This window comes from Chiloscyllium plagiosum, chromosome 23 (assembly GCF_004010195.1).
Source record: "Chiloscyllium plagiosum isolate BGI_BamShark_2017 chromosome 23, ASM401019v2, whole genome shotgun sequence".
NCBI lineage: Eukaryota > Metazoa > Chordata > Chondrichthyes > Orectolobiformes > Hemiscylliidae > Chiloscyllium > Chiloscyllium plagiosum.
In genome coordinates, this window is record NC_057732.1 from 5,396,780 (window position 1) to 5,420,616 (window position 23,837).

The 23,837-nt window shown below is 45.0% G+C and overlaps 1 protein-coding gene across 3 annotated transcripts in view; it reads right to left on the reverse strand.

The window, feature by feature from the left end:
• rassf8b (Ras association domain family member 8b) overlaps window positions 1-23,837 on the reverse strand; it is a 121,417-nt gene that overhangs the window by 75,440 nt on the left and 22,140 nt on the right. Inside the window, exon 1 of one of the 3 annotated variants that reach the window (XM_043713364.1) lies at window positions 511-611. The exons of the other annotated variants lie outside the window; for them this stretch is intronic. The gene's annotated coding sequence lies outside the window, so the exon portion shown is untranslated. Of the gene's footprint in view, window positions 1-510; window positions 612-23,837 lie in introns of those variants that run through there. 3 annotated transcript variants of the gene reach the window in all.

The window sequence follows — 23,837 nt, forward strand, 5'->3', positions numbered from 1 at the left end:
AATGCTACTTTCTCCCCACCCCCACCCTCCCCTAGCTTATCTCTCCAAGCTCCAGGCTCACTGCCTTTATTCCTGATGAAGGGCTTTTGCCCGAAACGTCGATTTCAAAGCTCCTTGGATGCTGCCTGAACTGCTGTGCTCTTCCAGCACCACTGATCCAGCATATGGAATAGGAACAGGAAGAGGCCATTAGGCCCCTTGAGTATGCTCCATTATTCAATAGGATCACATCCGATCCGACATGCCTCACATCCACTTTCCTGTGTATTCCCCATACATCAGGGATTCCACAGGATTCTGCTGCACAACTCCAATCTATAACTGCAACTTTCTCTACTAGGTAGCCATCGGAAAATCAGGTCAATAACATTTGCAGTTAGTGTTTAATGCATACTTTTACAACTTTAAGAAAAACATACAAGAACAAACACAAACAAAATGCCTATTTAAGCCTCGAATATCCTTGGGCTAGTCCAAAGTTCTTCAGAGTTAAAGATAGTGTGTACTTACTGTTATGTACAGGAATGCAGCAGCCATTTTTGACATGGTAAGATCCAACTAACATCAATGGGATACATGGCCACATCATTTGCTTTGCCAGGAGGAATGCTGCCCAGATTAACAGGGGACAGCGCTCGGCCTTCTTCAAAATATAGTGCCACAGGAACATTTTTTGACGTCTCTTAAACTGAGGCTCTGTAAAGGCTTCATGAAGACCCTTTCTGGGTCTTGCCCAGAAAGCAGCCATTCCAAAGATGGGTCAATGCCTTCATGAAGTCAGCCTGGATTAAGCACTCACACCCTCCTGAACGTACGATCATCTGACTCAGCCCCACTACTGGCCTCAGGCGCTCGGAAGCCACATGCAGAACTTCCCCCACAACCTGATGCCTATTCTCAGCCGAGTTTAAGACACTACCACCAAAGTATTACGCAGTCCTTACAAGGCAATTCAGCTGCTTGTTTGAAATTATCCCTTGCCTGTTTGCGAAAGTAAAGGATTAAGAAAAAGAGTTTAAGAGACAAATCCCTGGGATGTAGCTCCAGCTAGTCGTCAGCTCATCACCTGGGGCTGAGAACCAGTGAGATTCTGAAACAGTTGCATGTCTTTTGTTTTTTTTTGGGGAAAGAATGAAAGATTTCCATTGATACAGAAAGCAAAGTTCAGTGGCTGCTGGAAATCTGAAATAAAAACTGAAAGTGCTGGAGAAAATCAGCAGTGGACAGAGAGACAGAGACAAGCCCAAATAATATGTTTTCTTCAGTACTTTGTATTTTACAAACACGTATTCAGGATTTCAGCACACTCCAAGTGCTTCCCCGGGTTACGCTTCTTTTCAAAAACATTTAACAAGTTTATAAAGCCATAGGACCACCATGCTACTGTAGGAGGCCACTCAGCCCATCAAATACACACTGGAGATGTGTGTGAAACATTATTTTCCTCACCCTCAGTTTCACACATAAGTTGCTGTGGTTCTGTTCGCCGAGCTGGAAGTTTTTGTTGCAAACGTTTCGTCCCCTGTCGAGGGAGCCTCCTGTGAAGCGCTTCTGTGGTGTTTCCTCCGGCATTTATAGTGGCCTGTCCCTGCCGCACCTAGACAGGGGACGAAACGTTTGCAACAAAAACTTCCAGCTCGGCGAACAGAACCACAGCAACAAACACCTGAGCTACAAATCTTCTCACAAACTTTGAACACATAAGTTGCTTAAAGTCGGAATTTGCTACCACGCCAGCCTGGACACTATTGGTAATCAATGTCAGTCTTGTTAGCATTACATGCGGCCTGGAAATTATTTTTTTAAAGAATCGAACCTATGGAGCTTTCATACTTAGACCAATTGGACCATGCTTGAGGTACTGTACGACAACTCCAATTGAAACTTGTATTTAAAAACACTACAATCATGGCTGCCCACTGTCCCAGAAAAATTGCAACATTTGACGAAGAAATCTCAGTCAGAAGAGACATATGAACAATCAAAGTTTGCCTCAGGTGTCATACAGTCAGAGAGTCACAGAGATGTACAGCACGGAAACAGACCCTTCAATCCAACTTGCCCATGCCAAACAGACGTACAAACTTAATCTAGTCCCATTTACCAGCACGTGGCCCATATCCCCCGAAACCCTTCCTATTCATAAACCCATCCAGATGCCATTTACAATGTTGTAATTGTACCAGCCTCCATCACTTCCTCTGGCAGCTCATTCCAAACATGCACCACCCTCTGCATGAAAAAGTTGCCCCTCAGTCCATTTTAATTTTTTCTCCTCTCACCCCAAACCTATGCCCTCTAGTTCTGGACTCTCCCACCCCAAGAGAAAGACCTATTTATCCTATCCATGCCCCTCATGATTTTATAAACCTCTATAAAGTCACCCCTCAGCCTCCAATGCTCTAGGGAAAACAGCCTATAGCTCAAACCCTCCAACCCTGGCAACATCCTTGTAAATCTTTTCTGAACCCTTTCAAGATTCACAACATCCTTCCTGTAGCAGGGAGACCAGAATTGCACACAATGTTCCAAAAATGGTTGCACCAATGTCGTGTATAGCCACAAGATGACCTCAGCCTATACTCAATGCTCTGAGTAAAGCTTACAAAATAAAAGTAAAGTAAAGTAAAGCTTACAAAATGCCTTCTTCACTATCCTATTTACCTGAGATCCCACTTTCAAGGAGCTATGAACCTGCACTCCAAGGTCTCTTCGTGCAGCAACACTCCCCAGGACCTTACCATTAAGTGTATACATCCTGCTCAGATTTGCCTTTCCAAAATGCAGCACCTCACATTTATCTAAATTAAACTCCATCTGCCATTCCTTGGCCCATTGGCCCATCTGATCAAGATCCCGTTGTAGTCCGAGGTAACCTTCTTCGCTGTCCACTACACCTCCCATTTTGGTGTCATCTGCAAACTTACTAATTATATCTCCTATGTTCACATCCAAATCATTTATATAAATGATGAAAAGCAGTGGACCCAGCACCGATCCTTGTGGCACTCCACTGGTCACAGGCCTCCAGTCTGAAAAGCAACCCTCCACCACCATCACCCTCTGTCTTCCATTCTGTGTCAAAATGGAGAGTTCTCCCTGTATTCTGTGAGATTTAACCTTGCTAACCAGTCTACCATGAGGAACCCTTGTTGAACATCTTCCTGAAGTCCATATAGATCATGTCCACAGCTCTGCCCTCATCATACCTCTTCATTACTTCTTCAAAAAAGCTCAATCAAGTTTGTGAGACATGATTTCCCACGCACAAAGCCATGTGGACTATCCATAATCAGTCCTTGCTTTTCCAAATACATGTAAGTCCTGTCCCTCAGGATTCTCTCCAACAACTTTCCCACCACTGACGTCAGGCTCACTGGTCTATAGTTCCCAGGCTTTTCCTTGGCCACCTTTCTTTAGTAGTGGCACCATGTTAGCCAACCTCCAGTCTTCCGGCACCTCACCTGTGACTGTCGATGATACAAATATCTCAGCAAGGGACCCAGCAATCACTTCCCTAGCTTCCCACAGAGTTCTAAGGTACACCTGATCAGGTCCTGGGGATTTATCCACTTTTTTGCATTTCAAGACATCCAGCACTTCTTCCTCTGTAATATGGGCATTTTTCAAGATGTCACCATCTATTTCCCTACATTCTATATCTTCCATGTCCTTCTCCAGAGAAAATACTGATGCAAAATACTCGTTTAGTATCTCCTCCAACTCCTGCGGCTCCACACATAGGCCGCCTTGCTGATCTTTGAGGGGCCCTATTCTCTCCCTAGTTACCCTTTTATTCTTAAGGTATTTATAAAATACCTTTGAATTCTCCTTAACTCTATTTGCCAAAGCTATCTCATGTCCCCTTTTCGTCCTCCTGATTTCTCTCTTAAGTATACTCCTACTGCCTTTATACTCTTCTAAGGATTCACTCACTCTCTCCTGCCTATACCTGACATATGCTTCCTTCTTTTTCTTAACCAGGCCCTCAATTTCTCTACTGGAAATGTGTTGCTGGAAAGGCGCAGCAGGTCAGGCAGCATCCAGGGAACAGGAGAATCGACGTTTCGGGCATAAGCCCTTCTTCAGGAATGCCCGAAACGTCGATTCTCCTGTTCCCTGGATGCTGCCTGACCTGCTGCGCCTTTCCAGCAACACATTTCCAGCTCTGATCTCCAGCATCTGCAGACCTCACTTTCTCCTCAATTTCTCTAGTCATCCAGCATTCCCTATACCTACCAGCCTCCCTTTCACCCTAACAGGAATACACTTTCTCTGGACTCTCGTTATCTTATTTCTGAAGGCTTTCCATTTTCCAGCCGTCCCTTTACCTGCGAACATCTGCCCCCAAATCAACTTTTAAACGTTCTTACTTAATATCGTCAAAATTGGCCTTTTTCATCACTATTTTAAAACTAACAGAATTATGGTCGCTGGCCCCAAAGTGCTCCCCCACTGACACCTCAGTCACCTACCCTACCTTATTTCCCAAGAGTAGGTCAAGTTTTGCACCTTCTCTAGTAGGTACATCCACATACTGAATCAGAAAATTGTCTTGTACACACTTAAAAAATTCCTCTCCGTCTAAACCTTTAACACTATGGCAGTCCCAGTCTATATTTGGAATGTTAAACTCCCCTACCATAACCACCCTATTATTCTTACAGATAACTGAGATCGCTTTACAAATTTGTTTTTCAATTTCCTGCTGAGTATTGGGATGTCTATAGCACAATGCCAATAAGGTGACCATCCCTTCCTTATTTCTCAGTTGTACCCAAATAACGTTCCTGGATGTCCTCCCAGGAATATCCTCCCGAAGTACAGCCATAATCCAGTTCCTTATCAAAAACACCACTCCCCCTCCTCTCTTGCCCCCCTCTTTATCTCTCCTAAAGCATTTATAACCTGGAACATTAAGCTGCCAGTCCTGTTCATCCCTGAGCCATGTTTCTGTAATTGCTGTGATATCCCAGTCCCATGTTTCTAACCATGCCCTGAGTTCATCTGCCTTCCCTGTTAGGCCCCTTGCACTGAAATAAATGCAGTTTAATTTATCAGTCCTACCTTGTTCTCTGCTTTGTTCCTGACTGCCCTGACTGTTTGACTCGCTCCTTTTCCCAACAGTACCAGTCTCAGATTGATCTCTTTCCTCACTATTTTCTTGGGTTCCCCATCCCACCAGCTCCTCAGCCATGCATTCATCTGCTCTACCCTTCTATTCCTACCTTCCCCAGCTCGTAGCACTGGGAGTAATCCAGATATTACTGCCCGTAAGGAACTCCTTTTTAAATTCCTGCTTAACTTTCTATATTCTCCCTTCAGAATCTCATTCTTTTCCCTTCCTATGTCGTTAGTTCCAATGTGTACAATGACTTCCCTCTCCCCTTGAGAACATTCTGCACCCTCTCTGAGACATCCTTGATCCTGGCACCAGGGGAACAACACACCATTCTGATTTTTTGCTGCTGGTTGAAGTAATGTTTGTCTGTACCTTAGACTAGACAGTCCCCTATCACAATTGATTGCTTGGAACTTGACGTACCCCTCATTACATTAGAGCCAGTCTTGATACCAAAAACTTGGCTGTTCATGCTACATTCCCCTGAGGGACCATCACCCCCTACATTTTCCAAAACAGCATACTTGTTTGAAATGGGGATAACAACAAAAGACTCCTGCACGACCTGCCTACCTCTCCTACCTTTCCTGGAGTTAACCCCTCTACCTGACTGTATCTGCGGCTTTTCTCCCTTCCTATAACTGCCATCCATCACACCCCCAGTTCCTGTAAATTCCTCATTGCCTCTAACTGTCCCTGCAACCAATCCATGCGATCTGATAGGATTTGCAATCAAACACACTTCCTGCAGAATAATCATCAGCAACATGGAAACTCTCCCTAGATTCCCATATCTAACAGGAAGAGCACATCCCTATACTGAAGCCCATTTGTGCACATTCACAATCTACAGAGCCAGAAAATAGCACAGTCTTACTGCTCTAAAACACACTACTTCAGGCTAACTTAGTACTTATGGTTTATATTTTCAAAATTTAATCAAGGGACAGATCTCAACAAAACATTTAATCATGAAAGAACCCACTTTACTCATTATTATAGATTTACAGCAAGGTTAAAACTTTAAAAACTATGCCCTTATCTGCCCCCGTGCTGTGAGCTCTCCCACACAGTTTACTCCAAGGTCAGCTGTAAATTTTGCTATTTGGTTCATTTTTCCTTTTCACACTCCAATGTCCAGAGATACTTGAATTCAAACTGCAAAGGCCATATCTGTGCAGATTCACTGCTGTGCCAGACAGCAGTGTAGCTTTCTTTCTCTGACCATGCAGTTGCTGTCTTTATCTGTCTTCCTCCTTACTTAAAGAGCCGTTGTTTTGATCTTTTCTCTCCCAAAGTACCAAAACAATGCAACAGCATATAAAACAGTAATAGCTGCTCCTGGAATTCAAGGAAATCACTTCCAATACCTAAAATACTTCAAAAAAGGAGCAGCTCCTACAGCCACAAAGTTTTCCCATCCTCCATCTTGGATTACCCAGAATCCCCTGCTATTGTAGCCCACAGCTGCTATAGAAAGATAGAAAGACATTTCGAGGATTTGGTTCCAAATTATTTGAAGTTCCCAGTTAATCATGACATCAAACATTCTTTGTTTGAGGTGAATGGAGATCAAATCCCCTCGAGAGATCAAAATGCAGACCAACTCCTCACAGGCCAGCTCCCCAGAGTCCAAACTCTACACTGCACTATGACTCACTCTTTCTGCAACATCATTGTGAGGGTTGATAATGTGAGCCCTATGATTATCTATTTAAGATAACTAGCTGTAGAAGCCTGCAATAGTAACCAAAATCATCTGTGTACTAAATCTGTGCATCGATTAGATAAGTGCCCAGTTCATACACAGTCTACTGGACAGAGCTGCAGAGAAATGCCAAGAACAGTGAAAAGTACTGTGTTGTGTGCTAACCAGACAAATCATACCTTACATAAATATATCAGGGTAACAGAACAGAATGCAGAATGTAGTCTTACACCTACAGAGAAGGTGCAGAGAAACATCAGCTCTAATATATGAGAGGTCCATTGAGGAAGAAACTGTCTTTTGTATTGTCCCATTGGAAGAGGGTGGAAGAGCGTATAACTGGGGTGGGCGGGGTCTTTGATTATGTTGGCTGTTTTCCTGTGGCAGTGGTAGATGGAGTCAGAGGAAGGAAGACTGGTTTGCATGATGGACTGTCGGGGCAAAGCAGTTGCCATACCAAGCTGTGATGCATCCTGACAGGCGACCCTCAGGATTTTTCGTAGGGATCTCCGGTGGTGGTGCTCTGGTGCTTGAAAGGTGCCCACTGTAGGTAGTCCATGTTTCAGTTCCAAATAGTAACGTGGGAAGGACAATGGCTTTGTCTGGGTCTGTAGCTCATGGTCTTCAAACTTCTTCTGAGTCAGGTGTAGGCTCTACTGGCTCAGTTGAGATGGTGTTGTATTTCTACATCGACATTGGCCTTGGAGGAGAGAAGGCTGTCGAGGTATGGGAAGTGATCCCCATTTTCAGGAGGATAGTTATTGACCCCAGTTCTAGGAGGGGTGGAAGGACTGTTGGCTGGTGGTTGCTGGTGTGCTGGGGTCTTTTCTTTAATGTCAAAGGTAAGGCCTAGGAACTTCTATGCCTTAGCATAGCCATCAAAATGCACTGCAGAGTGTGTTATGACAATATTATCATCAGCATATTGAGACTCCAAGATGGAGGTGGTGGAGACCTTGACCTTGGCCTTGAACCTATTAAGGTTAAACAGCCAGCTGTGCATACAGTAACTGATCTGATTTCCCCTTGCACAGGTTTTGGCCAGTGAGATGGAGGATGGCAGCAATGAAGATGGTGAACAGGGTGGATGCGATGATGCAGCCTTGCTTGACCCCTATCTCTGCAATGAAAAGTTCAGACTCCAATCCACAGTTACTAAGCACTGTCGCAAACATGTCATCACACAAAGCAGGCTCAGCATCCTGATGAACTTACCTGGAGGTTAAATGTGTCAAAGGCCTTAAGTAGGCCGATGAAAGTTGTGTAAAGCAGTTGTTTCTGTTCCTGACACTTTTCTTGTAATTGACATGTGAAGATCATGTCTGTTGATCCTCTGGATAGGCAGAAGCCTCACTACAATTCAGGGAGTATTTCCTCAAATAATGGCAGAAGTGTATGCCAAGGTCACATGCCAGTGTTTGATAGAGGGGAGATGCCTCTGTAATTCTCACTGTCAGTGTTGTCACCCTTTTTGAATATGGTCACAAACAGAGCATCCCTGGGATCCGAAGGGAGTTCTGCTTTGAGACAAGTCATCAAGAGCAAAGTTTGTCTGTGTTCATGGAGCTGTGGGCCTCTCTGCTTTAGGATCTCTGCAGGAATCCCAGCAGTCGTGTTGTTCCTTAGGCTTCTTATGGCATCTTGTACTACTGGGAGCATGGTTGGCATGGACTAATTGGACCAAGGGTCTGTTTCCAAGCTGTACGACTATAAATGGGACTGGATTGGGTTAGGGATATCTGGGTCAGCATGGACCGGTTGGGCCGAAGGGTCTGTTTCCAAGCTGTACGACTCTATGATTTGATTCAGCGGAAAGAGGTCATTTTTTTTTGGCAAGTTAGAAGCAACTGGGAATAGTGTGAGGTCGGAACACTGTCATTTCATGTCTGAAATCGGAGTCCAACTCCAGTTAAGTCCTCAGTTAGTAGCAGACGTTGTTCTGACATTGCAAATCCAACTCCCAGCTAACACAATCTGGCCCATAATTGAACAGCAAGTCACAGAGTTATTTGGGATACATTTAGACAAACAATTGTTGAATTGGTCTCGAGATGTTCTGACTGGCACAAACACTGTCCTGTCGTGTTTGTTTAGTTACAATGGAGGTGTAACTATCTGTCACCAGTTCCACTGGTCATAATAGATAATTGAATATTTTACCCAGTCACCCATATAGACAATTATATACTTTATGCATTTTGGTTTCAGAACACAAAAAAAACTGTCAATGGGTTTCTATAATAACACCTTTTTTTTATAATAACAAGGCTTAATAAAACTTAATAAAGCTGATTAACACCTTGTGCGACATGTCAAATTACAAATATTAGCAATTTTAAATAACACACAGAAAAGCATAACATTAATGGCCTAGATGGGGTGGAATTTATTAAGTGCATTCAGGAAAGTTTCCTTAAGCAGTACACAGAGGGCCCTAATTAGGAAGGGGCAAAGTCTGACCTACTGTAGGGAAATAGGGCAAGACAGGTGACTGAGGTGAGAGTGAGGGAGCACTTTGGGATCAGTGACCATAGCTCTATTAATTTTGAAATACTTATGGAGAGGGACAAAACTGGTCCACAGTTTGAAGTTCTAACTTGGGGCAAGACAAATTTTAATGGGGTTAGACAGTTGTTTACAGGGGTTGATTGGAGTAGTTTGTTAGCAGGCAAAGGGCACTCTGGAAAATGGGAGGCCTTTAAAATTGAGATAGCTAGAGTTCAAAGTCAATATGTTCCTGTGAGGGTGAAAGGCAGGAGTTGGGAACCCTGTATGACAAGAGATATCGAGGCTTTGACCAGAAAAGGGGAGGAGGCTTGGCTCAGGTAATAGACAGCTGTGATCAAGGGAATCCCTGGAGGTAGGCAAAGAATACTGAAGAAGGAAATCAGGAGGTGAAAAGGGGGCACACGATAGCCTTGGCTGAGAAGATTAGGGTCAATCCAAAGAGGTCCTTTAAGTATATTAAAGGAAAAAAAACTAGAGAGAGTATAGGATCCCTCAAGGACCAAAGTGGACATGTATGTGTAGAACCGCAGGAGATGGGTGAGGTCCTCAATGAATATTTCTCCTCTGTGTTTACCATAGAGAAAGACATGAAGACTTGGGACCTTGGGGAAGTTAATGATGATATCTTGGGGACAATCCATAACACAGTAGAGGAGGTGTTGAATGTATGAGAATGCATAAAGGTGGATAAATCTCCTGGTCCTGACCAGATATATCCAAGAACCCTGCGAGAGGCTAGAGAAGAAATTGTGGGGGCCCTGGCAGATATTCTTGCATCATCGTTAGCCACGGGTGAGGTCCCACAAGGCTGGAGGGAGTTAATATTGTGCTCATATTCAAGAAGGGCTACAAAGAAAAACCTGGGAGTTATAGATCAGTAAGCTTTATATTTGTGGTAGGTACGTTACTTGAGAAGATTCTGAGCGATAAGATATACATGCACTTGGAAAGACAGGGTTTGATTAGGAGTAGTCAACATGGTTTTGTGCGTGGGAGATCATGCCTCACAAATTTGTTACAGTTCTTTGATGAAGTTACCAGGAAGGTTAACGGGGGCAGAGTGGTAGACGTAGTCTATATGGTTTTCAGTAAGGCCTTTGATAAGGTTCCACATGGTCGACTGTTCTGGAAGGTTGGATCGCATGGAATCCAGGGGGATCTGACAAATTGGATATACATTTGGCTTGATGGTAGGAAGCAGAGGGTATTAGTGGAAGGATTCTTGTTGGACTGGAGGCATGTGCTGAGCCCATTGCTGTTTGTTATCTGTATAAATGACTTGGAAGAGAATGTACAAGGCATGATTAGTAAGTATGCAGATGGCACTAAAATGGGTGGTATCGTGGACAGTGAGGAAGGTTATCAGAAACTGCAGCAGGACCTTGATCAGCAGGGGAAGTGGGCTGTGAAATGGCAAATGGAGTTTAATATAGATAAGTGTGAGGTCTTGGATTTTGGAAAGTCAAATCGAGGTAGGAGTTTCATGGTGAATAATAGGGCTTTAAGGAGTGTAGTGGAACAGAGGGACCTTGGGGTTCAGGTGCATAATTCTCTAAAAGTGGCCTCACAGGTAGACAGGGCAGTGAAGAAGGCTTTTGGCACACTGACCTTCATCAGTCAGGGCTTTGAGGAGAGAAGTTGGGAAGTTATGTGCAGTTGTACAGGACATTGGTGAAGCCGCACTTGGAGTACTGTGTGCAGTTTTGTCACCTTGCTATAAGAAGGATGTTATTAAACTGGAAAGAGTGCAGAAGGAGTTTAAAGGATATTGCCAGGACTCAACAGTGTGAGTTATAGGGAGAGATTTAAGATCATGAGAGGCATGGATAGGGTGAATGTACTCAGTCCTTTTCCCAGGGTTGGGGAATTGAGGACGAGAGGGCATCAGTTTAAGGTTAGAGGGGAAAGAATAAAAGGGAACCTGAGGGGCAACATTTTTACACAGAGGGTGACATGTACGTGGAGTGAGCTGCCAGTGGAAGTTATTCGGCAGGTACATTAACAACATTTAAAAGACATGGATATGAAAGGTTTATAAGGATATGGGTGAAGTGCAGAGCAATGAGGTTAGTGTTGATGGATTTTGTTTTAGATTAGATTCCCTACCATGTGGAAACAGGCCCTTCAGCCAACAGGTCCACACTGACCCTCCAGAGAGTAACCCACCCAGACCCATTTGCCTAATCCCTACTAATGCACCTAACACTGTGGGCAATTTAACATGACCAATTCACCTAACCAGCACATCTTTGGACTGTGGGAGGAAACCGGAGCACCCAGAGGAAACCCACAGAGAATGTATCAGTTGGATCAGTTTGGGCCAAAGGGCCTGTCTCTGTGCTATAGGACTCTATGACTCTAAGCGAATCATTGTTATTTCTTGAAGTAAAAAGGTAAGATATGCATTGTTCCAGATGATTTTCGATCTTCTGTTCTCTTCTATGTAGATGAGTTTCACTAGACACATGCAGTAGTCATTGGGATCTTTACAGAAGCAATTTATTCAGGAGTTACCAAGAGGAAGTCTTCCAGAAGCTTCTCAGAATTGCCACATCAGTTCTCTTCAGCTCTCACACTGAATTTTCAAACGGGTTTTCCCAAAAGAAGGAAAAGTTTGAATCATGTGGCTTTTCCCTGAGCAGGCCACACCTCAACTGATCTTTCTGAAGGGGTTTAGATCAGAATGGTGCTGGAAAAGCACAGCAAGTCAGGCAACATCCGAGGAGAAGGAAAATCGATGTTTCGGGCAAAAGCCCTTCATCAGGAATAGAGGCAGGAAGCATCAAGTGTGGAGAGATAGAAATGGAGAGATAAATCTTTCTGAAAACATCCAAGGAACTCCTGATAGCCATGAACCCAGATGTGTGACTTCTCTGGAAACAAATCCAAGCAGTTGCAAAGTCTATAAGGATCTGGCTGTTTAGAACTTAATTGTTTCTTCCAATACATTTTAAGAAAGGTCCAAAGTGTCCTTCCAGTAACCTTTTTTTAAAAACGAAGCATAAGTCCAGGCATCTCCTCAGTCTTTTTCAAATGAACTTATTTTCGTAATTGTTTACAAAAGCAGCATGGTGGCTGTTTTGATTTTGATTTCCTCTCAGCCTTCTTCTCTCTGCCAACCTCTTCAACCTATTCTCATCACTGAAGAATTTCTCCATCCCTGAAACTATTCTTGCAAACCATTCCTGCACACCCTCTGACGTGTTCACATCCTTCTGAGAATGGTATACAGTACTGCACCTGAGGTCTGACAAGCACCTAATGCAAGTTTCACATCATTCCTTTGAGCTCTATAAGACTCCAGACCCACAGCAATGTGGTTTACTCATTCTGACAAGCATCTAATGCAAGTTTCATATCATTCCCTTGTGCACTATAAGACTCCAGACTCACAGTAAAGTGGTTTACTCATAACGTCCCTGCGGGCAACAAGGGACAGGCAATAAATGCTGGCCTAGCCAGCAATACCTGCAGCCCATGAACGTATTAAACAGAAAACTGGCAAAGAAATCTACATGCAAACTAAAGACCCGGTCATAATGAGAGGGAAAGGGGGAAGCCAGCTGGCCCCTCCTCACCTGATCGTAACAATGGGCTCACGCTTGGCAAATTACATTATGCCCTTGAAGGAAAATAGAAGCTGCTTCACACTATCACTCCGCCCATCCTTGTTACACCAACGGGCGACTTTCATTAACACGGTTTGAATGGAAAACATTGTCTATCCAAGGTCAATGTAGAGTAAACCTAATACAAATCACACACACACTTCCAGTTAGTGTCCTAGGTTACTTCAGTGATCCCCGACCAAACCCAAAGGTCCTGAGACCCTCTTCCTATCAGCCCATTTATCTCTCCACCTCTGAGGCTCCCAGCCTCATTCCTGTGAAGAGCTTTTGCCCAAAATGTTGATTCTCCTGCTCCTCGGATGCTGCCTGACCGCCTGTGCTTTTCCTGCACCACACTACGTTTGACTCCCTCTTCCAATCAGTGCAAACTTGGTTTCAAACTTTGATCAAAAATGCCCTAAGATATGGCAATGTGTAACTGCCAAAAAAAGCTAGGTGCAGAGGCGAGGTCATCAAGCCCATGTTTGATCCTTTAAAGAGTTGGTCACGTTTGCGGTTTTCCGTTGCCTAGTTACCCATATTGAATAAGAAATTAATCATAGTTGAATTTGCATGTTTTGTTCCAATCCCACTTTGTTTCAGAGTTAACAAAATGATCAAAGAGGTATTAATAGGTCTAAAATCCTAAATTTTATTTGCTGCTTGCGAACACCTTATAGGCACTACTACAAATTAATCAGAATTGCCCATGGAAACCAGTTACCTGGATTACAACTCTCCATGAGATTAGGAACTCTGGCGCCGACACAGATGGGAGGTTGTAATTACAACGTGAAAGGTTTTCAATATCAACGTTTTTAGATTAAATTAGATTACTCACAGTGTGGAAACAGGCCCTTCAGCCCAACAAGTCCACACTGCCCCGCCGAAGCGCAACCCACCCATACCCCTACATTTACCCCTTACCTAACACTACGAGCAATTTAGCATGGCCAATTCACCTGCCGTTGATGCAAATATAAAAACAGGGTTGGCTTTAAAATGGAATTTGCATTCTGTGCATGTGTCCTAGTCTCAGTTAACAACCCTCATCTACCCTCTCACCTGAGGATGTCATTTGGGCTCATGGTAAGATTCTTGGTAGTTTAGATTAGATTAGATTACATTACAGTGTGGAAACAGGCCCTTCGGCCCAACAAGTCCACACCGACCCGCCGAAGCGCAACCCACCCATACCCCTACATTTACCCCTTTGTCCATGTGCACAGATCCCTGAAAGTTGCCACCCAGGTTGATAGGGTTGTTAAGAAGGCATACACTGTGTTAGCTCTTATTGGTAAAGCGATTGCGTTTTGGAACCATGAGGTCATGTTGCAGCTGTACAAAACTCTGGTGTGGCCGCACTTAGAGTATTGCGTACAGTTCTGCTCACCGCATTATAAGAAAGATGTGGAAGCATTGGAAAGATTCAGAGAAGATTTATTAGGATGTTGCCTGGTTTGGAGGGAAGGTATTATGAGGAAAGGCTGGGGGACTTGAGGCTGTTTTCTTTAAAGAGAAGGTTAAGAGGTGGCTTAATATGGGCATACAAAATAATCAGAGGATTAGATAGGGTGGACAATGAGAGCCTTTTTCCTCAGATGGTGATGGTTAGCACGAGGGGACATTACTTTAAATTGAGGGGTGTTAGATAGAGGACAGATGTCAGGGATAGTTTCTTTACTCAGAGAGTAGTAAGGGTGTGGAACTGTAGTAGACTCACCAACATTTAAATGGTCACTGGATAAACATATGGATGACAATGGAATAGCGTGGGTTAGGTCGGCTTCAGGTTGTTGTGCAGCCCTGTGGAACCATCGAAGACTGAAGGGCCTGTACTACGCTGTAATGTTCAATGTTCTAATGTTCTATGATCTTGATTCTTCGTGTGCAGTGCCTCAAGAATGCTTTGTGAATTAACTTTTATGTTTGCATGGAAATTTAATGGTCTTCTTTTTGATTGCACTACAACCAACAAAAACAAAAAAAAAGTTTGCATTTAAATAGCACCCTTCATTACCCCCACAACATTTCAAGGCCTGTTTCCAGCCAATGAAGTACTTTTTGATGTGCAATTGCGGCCACGAGGTATGAAACATGGTGGCCAAATTGTGCACGGCAAGATCCCACAAGTAGCGACCCGATAGCAATGACACAACTTGCTTTAATGACATTGACTGAGGAATCAAATTAAAAAAGACACTGGGGAAAAGGCCCCATGTTGTTCTTCAGAATAGTGCCAGCAGAGATGGCAGAATAGGCCTCCATTTGAAAGAAGGCATGTTGGGTCGGGCAGCACTCCACAGTGTCAGTCTTAGTTAAGTGCTGAGGTACAATCGTATACAGAGGACACCTTTGGAATGCCTTCTTAAACAAACTGCTCGTAGAACATCACCTTCAGAATACATACCAACCTCCAACTTGCCAAGAAAATTATTTCAACACACGGTCTCGTCCCTTAGAAATTCACAGCATGAAAATATTTTGAGAAACGTCAGGGCAACAGGTTCGGCTACAACTCCCCTTGATCCTTATCTTGACGAGTCGAGACTTGCACAGAATCATAGAATGGAATCATAGAATCCCTACCTGGATTCATCCTGGAGTTTAGTTACTAATAGAGTACTGCAAGGTTCTGGTGTGGGGCCACTGCTGTTTGCCATTTTCATAAATGACCTGGATGAGGGTGTAGAGGGATGGGTTAGTAATTTTGCAGATGACACTACGGTTGGTGGAGTTGTGGACAATGCAGAAGGATGTTGTAGGTTACAGGGGGATATAGATAAACTTCAGAGCTGGGTTGAGAGGTGTCAAATGGAGTTTAATGAAGAAACATGTGAGGTACTTCACTTTGAAAGGAGCAACAGGAATACAGAGTACTGGGCTAATGGTATCAATCTTGGCAGTGTAGATGAGCAGAGAGATCTCCGTGTCCATGTACATAGATTCCTGAGAGTTGCCACTCATGTTGATAGGGTTGTTAAGAAGGTGTATGGTGTGTTAGCTTTGATTGTTAGAGGGATTGAGTTTTGGAGCCTTGAGGTAATGCTGCAGCTATACAAAACTCTGGTGTGACCGCACTTGGAATACTGCGTACAGATGTGGTCGCCACATTGTAGGAAGTATGCGGAAGCATTGGAAAGGGTGCAGAGGAGATTTACCAGAATGTAACCTGGTATGGAAGGAAGAAATCAACTAGGAGAAAGTGGGGACTGCAGATGCTGGAGATCAGAGTTGAGAGTGTGGTGCTGGAAAAGCACAGTAGGTCAGGCAGCATCCTGCTCCTCCTGCTCCTCGGATGCTGTGCTTGTCCAGCACCACACTCTCGACTCTGGTATGGAGGGAAGGTTTTATGAGGAGACGCTTGAGGGACTTGAGGCTGTTTTCTTTAGAGAGAAGAAGGTTAAGAGGTGACTTAATAGAGACACACAAGATGATCAGAGGCTTAGATCAAGTGGATAGTGAGAGCCTTTTACTTCAAGGTGATGGCTTGCATATTGGGACATAGCTTTAAAATGAGGGGTGACAGATATAGGACAGATGTCAGAGGTAGGTTCTTTACTCAGAGAGTATTAGGGGCGTAAAACCACTGCCTGCACCAGCAGTAGAATCGCCAACTTTAAGACATTTAAATGGTCATTGGTGAGGCATATGGATGAAAATGGAATAGTGTAGGTTAGATGGGCTTCAGATTGGTTTCACAGGTCAGCACAACTTGGAGGGCCGAAGGGCCTGTATCCATACTGTAGAACACAACAGCGCAGTACAGGCCCTTCAGCCCAACAAGCCCACACCGACCCTCCGAAGAGTAACCCATCCAGATCCATTCCCCTACCCTGTATTTACCCCTGACTAATGCACCTAACCTATACATCTCTGAACACTACAGGCAATTTAGCATGGCCAACCCACCTGACCTGCACATCTTTGGGTTGTGGGAGGAAACAGGAGCATCCAGAAGAAACCCACGCAGACACGGGGAGAATGTGCAAACCCCACACAGACAGTTGCCTCAGGCTGGAATCAAACCCGGGTCCCTGGTGCTGTGAGGCAGCAGTGCTAACTGCTGAGCCACCATGTCACCACAGGAAGTATAGGGTTTCACATGCCAGATTTCATAAGGCTGCTGTAGGAGAAACCTCTTGGCCACCTCCCACTAGCAGCAGAAAGACTGACTGACTGACTCAAACCTCATCACCGTGCTGTCTGGCAGCTGTTGTTCTGCTCCAGCTGGCTGGCAGGAAGAGCCAGTTCAGGAGCTTAAATAATTCCACAGATGTGAGGTCCTTTGGGAAAGTCTGAGCTCTCACGTTGATCTTTGAGATCCAGCCCTCAAAAGGCTACTCCTTTTGATTAACATTGATTTGAGGGATTAGAAACGCAAATCATCTTATTTTAACGAAGGATATGTATCTGGTTACAGAACTGACAGATTTCACAATTTGGTATTGACCTGGTTCTTGGAGATATTTAGGGGAAGGTTGCAGGTCCACTCGAGGAACTAGCAACTTGATGAGCAGACATCTCCGCACCTCCCTGGTATCAGAGTCAGGAGATTAGTGATTAAAGAATCGCTTTGGAGCCTGAGGGCTGTACCTCACCTCTTTCAGATGAGTCACTGAGCTAAGGTCCCTCTCGGGTGGCGCCAAGCTGGAGAGATCTGCTGGTGTCTGAGCCAATATTAAATAAATGACATGCTTTTGGGATCTTGCTGTGTAAAAGAAATGCTTGTCAGGATCCAAATGGGTGCCTGCATTTTTTTTGCAAGAAATCCATTGGTCTTACTGCTGCGGACCATCCTGGACTTATGAAGGACGCTACATAAGTGCATGTCCCATTCTCTCTAAATAAGAAAAGAAATAGAAAATGCTGCAGACTCTCAACTAGGTCTGGCAGTGAGTATAGAGAGAGAAGCAGAGGGCATTGGAGGCGGGGGTGTGTGGAGAATCAATTATTCCCGCTGGAGGTTAGTTTGAAGTTGGGATAGACACCTCGTGAGGTAGGATAGAGACATACCTGACCTCCAACCAGCACCCCCTCCCCACCTTGGGCCTCTGTCACTTTGTTACTCTGGGATTCCACTGGGTGTTTTCCCCGGAGCAGCCACAACCGCCTCTGTGGCGCTGCTGAGCACAAGAGGGACCATTCCTTGGGTGGATTTACTAAGGGTGGGACCCAGGAGATCTCATTGGCAGCCCTCGTTACTGCCCGATTGGTATGTGGTTTGTTAGAGCCCTCCCTAGAAACAGGCAGCAGGTCATTCACTGGCTCTCTGACCTGCGGGCATGATCTCCGAAGCGACGAGAAGATTCGGGAGCGAGTTAACAAGGAAAGAAATTATAATGGACATGATATCTGATACCTTATGTTTAGTCCAGAGGTCTATGAAGTGCCCATCTGAAGGGTGAGATTCTGGTTGCAATGGGACTGTGCAGCAGACCGAGGACAGAGCAGTCAGTGTGGGAACAGGTTGACGAATTAAAACCATAAATTACAGGAGGAGGCGATGGCTTAGTGGTATTATCGCAGGGCTGTTAGTCTGGAGACACAGATAATGACTTGGGTTCAAAAACCGCTGTGGCAGATGGTGTCATTTGAATTCAGTAAATAGCTAGCATTAAGAATCTTGTAAATCCATTGTCGGGAAAACCCATCTGGTTCACTAATGTCCTTCAGGGAAGGAAGCTGCCTTCCTCGACCTGGTTTGGCCTACATGTGACTCCAGACCCACAGCAATGGGGTTGACTCTTAACTGCCCTCTGGGCAATTAGGGATGGGCAATAAATGTTGGCCTTGCCAGCCATGCCCCCATCCCACGATTGATTAAAGTAAGGAAGCACGGGCTCATGGGAACTTGACAGAGCTGTTCCACAAAGTGGTCACCCAGTCTGTCTTTGGTCTTCTGAATAAGAGCAGCAAATCATCAAAATAAGTGTAGGGAACATCACTGGGAGGAGCATATGCAGTGCAGCAAAGGCTGTACCTCATTGTTGTTCCATCTGAATACATCAGGCAGAGCTGGTAATGACATTAACCCCCCATTTCCAGACCAGTACAAGACAGGCAACCTCAAATATCAAAGAAAATTGCTGCAGATACCGGAAATCTAAACTAAGAATAAAACGTACTGGCAAAATCGGGTGGTCAGCCAGCCTCTGTGGTGAGAAGCAGTCTTGCTCAATCAACCTACAGCCCGCCAAGTTCTGTCAGTGAATGCCACAGTGTCTGCCTTGAGTTCTCTCCTTTCCTCCTTCCTCTGCCCAGATAGCGGCTTCACAATCCAACAGTAACCCCTCGTCCAACCTTCCAGCCTCTCCAGATGAAATGAGACCACGCTGTAATTGAATAAATTCAATCTGGAAGCAATCACCTAAATTTGGCACCAGCTGGACAATGCGCACTGAAATCAGGAACTCTGCATTACAGTCTGCATTCGAAAGCCAACAACATGAATCTTTCAACAACATGCCTGTGAGAAAGCTCAGCCACCTCTGGAGATGAGAATATCTTGTGATTGCTACAATTTGCTAAACAATACAGATTTGAGCCTCTTCGCCTAGTGTCTTCAGTTCAAAACATTTCAATCTCTTGTGAACACAAAATAAAAGAGATGTTCCGCAACATGACACAACTTTTGAAAATCATGTGGAAAAATGCCTTGGGGGCTACAGCTACACAACAGGGATAGCAGCATTTGAGAGCACTCGCAATTATTTTGATGGATTGAATATAGGATTGCAGTAAGACACTTACCTTGGTTATAAAGCATCCTTTTACCACTCTCTAATGTGTATTAGGCAGAAGGCATCAAAACGATTGGGAGCATCAGCCTAACACTCTCAAATGCGATACTGTTCACCTTTGCAACATTCCACGTCATAAAATTTTCCTGACCCTTCTTTAACTCAAAGCATCTTCATTTCACTTTCAGTAGAAGTTGAGGCATGTGGCACATTTAGTGGTTAACAATCAAGAAGCTGAAGGACATGACTTTTGGCACCTCAAGGCTATTTCAAAAGCCAGCAAGATAATCCATGTTCTACCACATGGAGCTAACACTGATGACAGCTAACAAATCACTATCAACAAATAGGTTTCTAATTTTTTTAAAAACTCACTCCCCACAATAGGACAATCAATCAGGCCAAGAACATTATTACAAAATTGGTGGACCGTAACAATAGGAGCAAATTGAAAGCCTCAACTAATGAACAGTTTTAGATTAATGCTTGGGGTATGGAGATCACTGAATGGCCAGCAGTGTTCCTCCTCTGAGCTTGCACTGATTTGATACAAATGGTACAATATATCTTAGCGCCAGTATGTCAATCTGCCTTTAAGAGACAGACTCTTAATATCATCACCGAATCACTGTCTAACCTGAGGGCATTAATCATACTCCATCTTAATTTGCATCACTGGAAGAATGCCACTCTGTTCTAACCTAAAAGCGGAATATTGACCCAGACACTTATATGCCTGAGGAATGTAATGTTTGCACAGAATAATCAATTGCAATCAGTGTGCCTCTAATATCAGTTTCTTATGTTATGGGAGATGTCATAAGCCTTGCTGATAGCTTCTCCGTGACTTTCGTTTTAAGCTGTTTTATCAAATCCTCCAGATTGATTTTAACCTGGGAACTGAACTCTTGTTCGCTGGATTATTAATCCAGTAACAGAGCAATATTACATTAAGATTCTGGTTATCCACCATCCTCTGGGTGTTAGTAAATCAAGGATGTGGCTTCCTTTACTCTTTCATGGGACATGGGCTTTGCTGGCAAGGCAGAATGTGCTGACCATCCATAATTGCCCCTTGAATTGAATGGCTGGCTAGAACATTTCAGAGGACAGTTAACAGTCAACCACATTGCTGTGGACATATGTAGGCCAGACCGGGTAAGGACAACAGATTTCCTCCCTTAAAGGGCATTAGTGACCCCGATAGGTTTTTATGACCAATCAGTGATAATTAGAACCACATTTATTCACCAATTTCAAGTTTCATCTTCTGCCATAATGGGATTTGAACCCACATTCCAGAACCTGGCCTTTTGGATTAGTAGCTCAGTAGCAATACTGCTGCACCACGGTCTCCCCAACAATCCACTGCACTTTGTGGGCATTGAGTCAAGGTCAAAGCTAAGCCATGCATTTGCTGCAACTTGCAAAGACTCACAGTCTCTTTAACGTTGACTCTTACCAACATTGAGAGAGACACTTCAGCTAGTTCCTTTACAATCTCTTCAGACTGGCAACACTTTTTTATTTCAAAAATATTCTTTATTTATAAAAATCATCTAAAAGTACATACAATTGCTCTAAATCAGCTCTGAACAGTCTTTGCAGAGAAAAACATATTGGAACTTTGTTTTTTGCAACTGTAGAGCAGCCTGAGAAATGGCAAAGGCCATTTGCTACTTATACGGGAAACTATTTATGCTAATGTTGAGGCATCAAAAGGATCCCACAACTTAATGGACTCTCGTTATACTTTGGCAGCCGAACCTCAGACGGTGGTCTTTCCCCACTGCGCCTTGGCGGCAGCTGCCCCAAACTTTAGTGCATCCCTCAGCACGTAGTCCTGGACCTTGGAATGTGCCAGTCTCCAACACTCAGTCAGGGTCAACTCCTTGCACTGGAAAACCAAAACCTTTTGGGCAGACCGAAGAGCATCTTTCACCGACCTGATAGTGCTCCAGGTGCAGTCGATGTTTGTCTCGGTGTGGGTTCTGGAGCTGCTCAGAACGAACCTTGACAAAAATCACTGCATCCCTCTCCAAACTTCCCTTGCAAAGGCACGTTCCAGTGTGACAGTCTCTACCCACCTCCGCGGTGGCTTACAGGGCAGAGTGTGTGGTGGTGCACAGAGACAGGGTGTGCATGAAGGATCTGACGGGTACTGCCCTTCACATCACCAGCCAAGCTGCCTCTTGGTGCCTGTTGGCAAGTTCTGGCGATGAGGCATTCCGCCAAATGACTTTGACAGCCTGCTCGGGGAACAACTGTACAGGATCCACCCTCTCCGTTTCCTGCAGGGTCTGGAGGACGCTATGTGCTGACCACTTCCTGGTGTCAAAGGTGTTTCTCTTTGCAAATTTCTCCCTGAAGGACAGGTGATACGGAACAGTCCAACAATGTTGAGCGTTCCGCAGCAGTGAGGCCAGACCCATCCCTCGCAACACCAGGGAGAGGGAGAACCACAGTACGTAGTGACATTTGGTGTCTGCGTACCCAGGGTCTACACACAGCTTGATGCAGCCGCACACAAAGGTGGCCATCAGGGTGAGGGTGGCATTGGGTACGTTCTTCTCTCCCCCTTATCCTTGTACATGGCGTCCCTGTGGACATGGTCCACCTTAGACCTCCAGGTGAAGTGGAAGATGGCTCAGGTGACTGCAGTGGCACAGGTTCAGGGAATGGGCCAGTCCTGTGCCACGTACAACAACACAGTGCCTCACACCCAATGACCAGGTTTTTACCCACAATGCAGAGGGAGTGGTGCTCCTAAAAAAGCACTTTCTGCCTCACCTTGGCACTGCACTCCTCCCACGTTTTTGCACACACTCCGGCCCCTCCAAACCATATTCCCAGCACCTTCAGGTATTCTGTCCTGACGGTGAAGGGGATAAAGGATTGGTCAGCCCAGCTCCCAAAGAACGCGGCCTCACTCCTGCCTTGATTTACCCGAGGCTAGTTTGAACAGGTCATAGATGCTCATGAGTCTGTCCACTGACAGCGGATCTGAGCAGAAAATGCTGACATTGTCCATGTACACGGGGGCTTTGACCTGCAGGTCCCCACTACCTGGAATAGTCACCCCTCTCAGGCTCACATCCTTCCTGATGGACTCAGCAAAAGGCTCTATACAACACACACACACACACAAGGCAGGAGAGAGTGGGCAGCCCTGCCTGATCCTGGATCTGACCGGGAAGCTTTCTGATTCCCACTCACTGACTGAGACTGTACTAACGATGTTGGTGTAGAGCAGTTGGATCCAGTTGGGTCTTCCCTCCCCAAAGCCCATTTTGGAGAGTACGTCCCACATGTAGGTGGGTGATATCCCGTCAAAGGCTTCTCCTGATCCAGGATGTTGATGCAGGCACCCACCCCCCTGTCCTGCACATAGGTCATCGTATCCCTGAGGAAGGTGAGGCTCTTAGAGATCATCCTGCTCGGTACAGCACAGGTCTGGTCAGGGTGAATCCCAGAGCACACCTGACCAGTTTGGTAATGACCTCAGGCAGGATTCTGTAATCTGCATTCAGCAGTGAGATTACAGACCAGTGAGTCTCACGTCAATGGTACAAAAACTATTGGAGAAAATTATGAAGGAGCAAATTAATACCCACTTGGAAAGGCATGGGGAGTCCACTTTACTAACACTGGACAATCTCAGACTCCTCCCTCCCCTTCCTAGACCTCTCCATTTCTATCTCGGGCTACCTCGTGCTCCCACGAGGAGGTTGAACAGTTCATCCACTTTACTAACACCTTCCACTCCAACCTCAAATTTACCTGGACCGTCTCAGACTCCTCCCTACCCTTCCTTGACCTCTCCATTTCTATCTCAGGCGACCGAATCAACACGGACATTTACTGTAAACCGACCGACTCCCACAGCTACCTAGATTACACCTCCTCCCACCCTGCCCCCTGTAAAAACGCCATCCCATATTCCCAATTCCTTCGCCTCTGCCGCATATGCTCCTAGGAGGACTAATTCCAATACCGAATAACCCAGATGGGCTCCTTCTTCAAAGACCGCAATTTCCCCTCAGATGTGGTTGACGATGCTCTCCACCGCATCTCCTCCACTTCCCGCTCCTCCGCCCTTGAACCCCGCCCCTCCAATCGCTACCAGGACAGAACCCCACTGGTCCTCA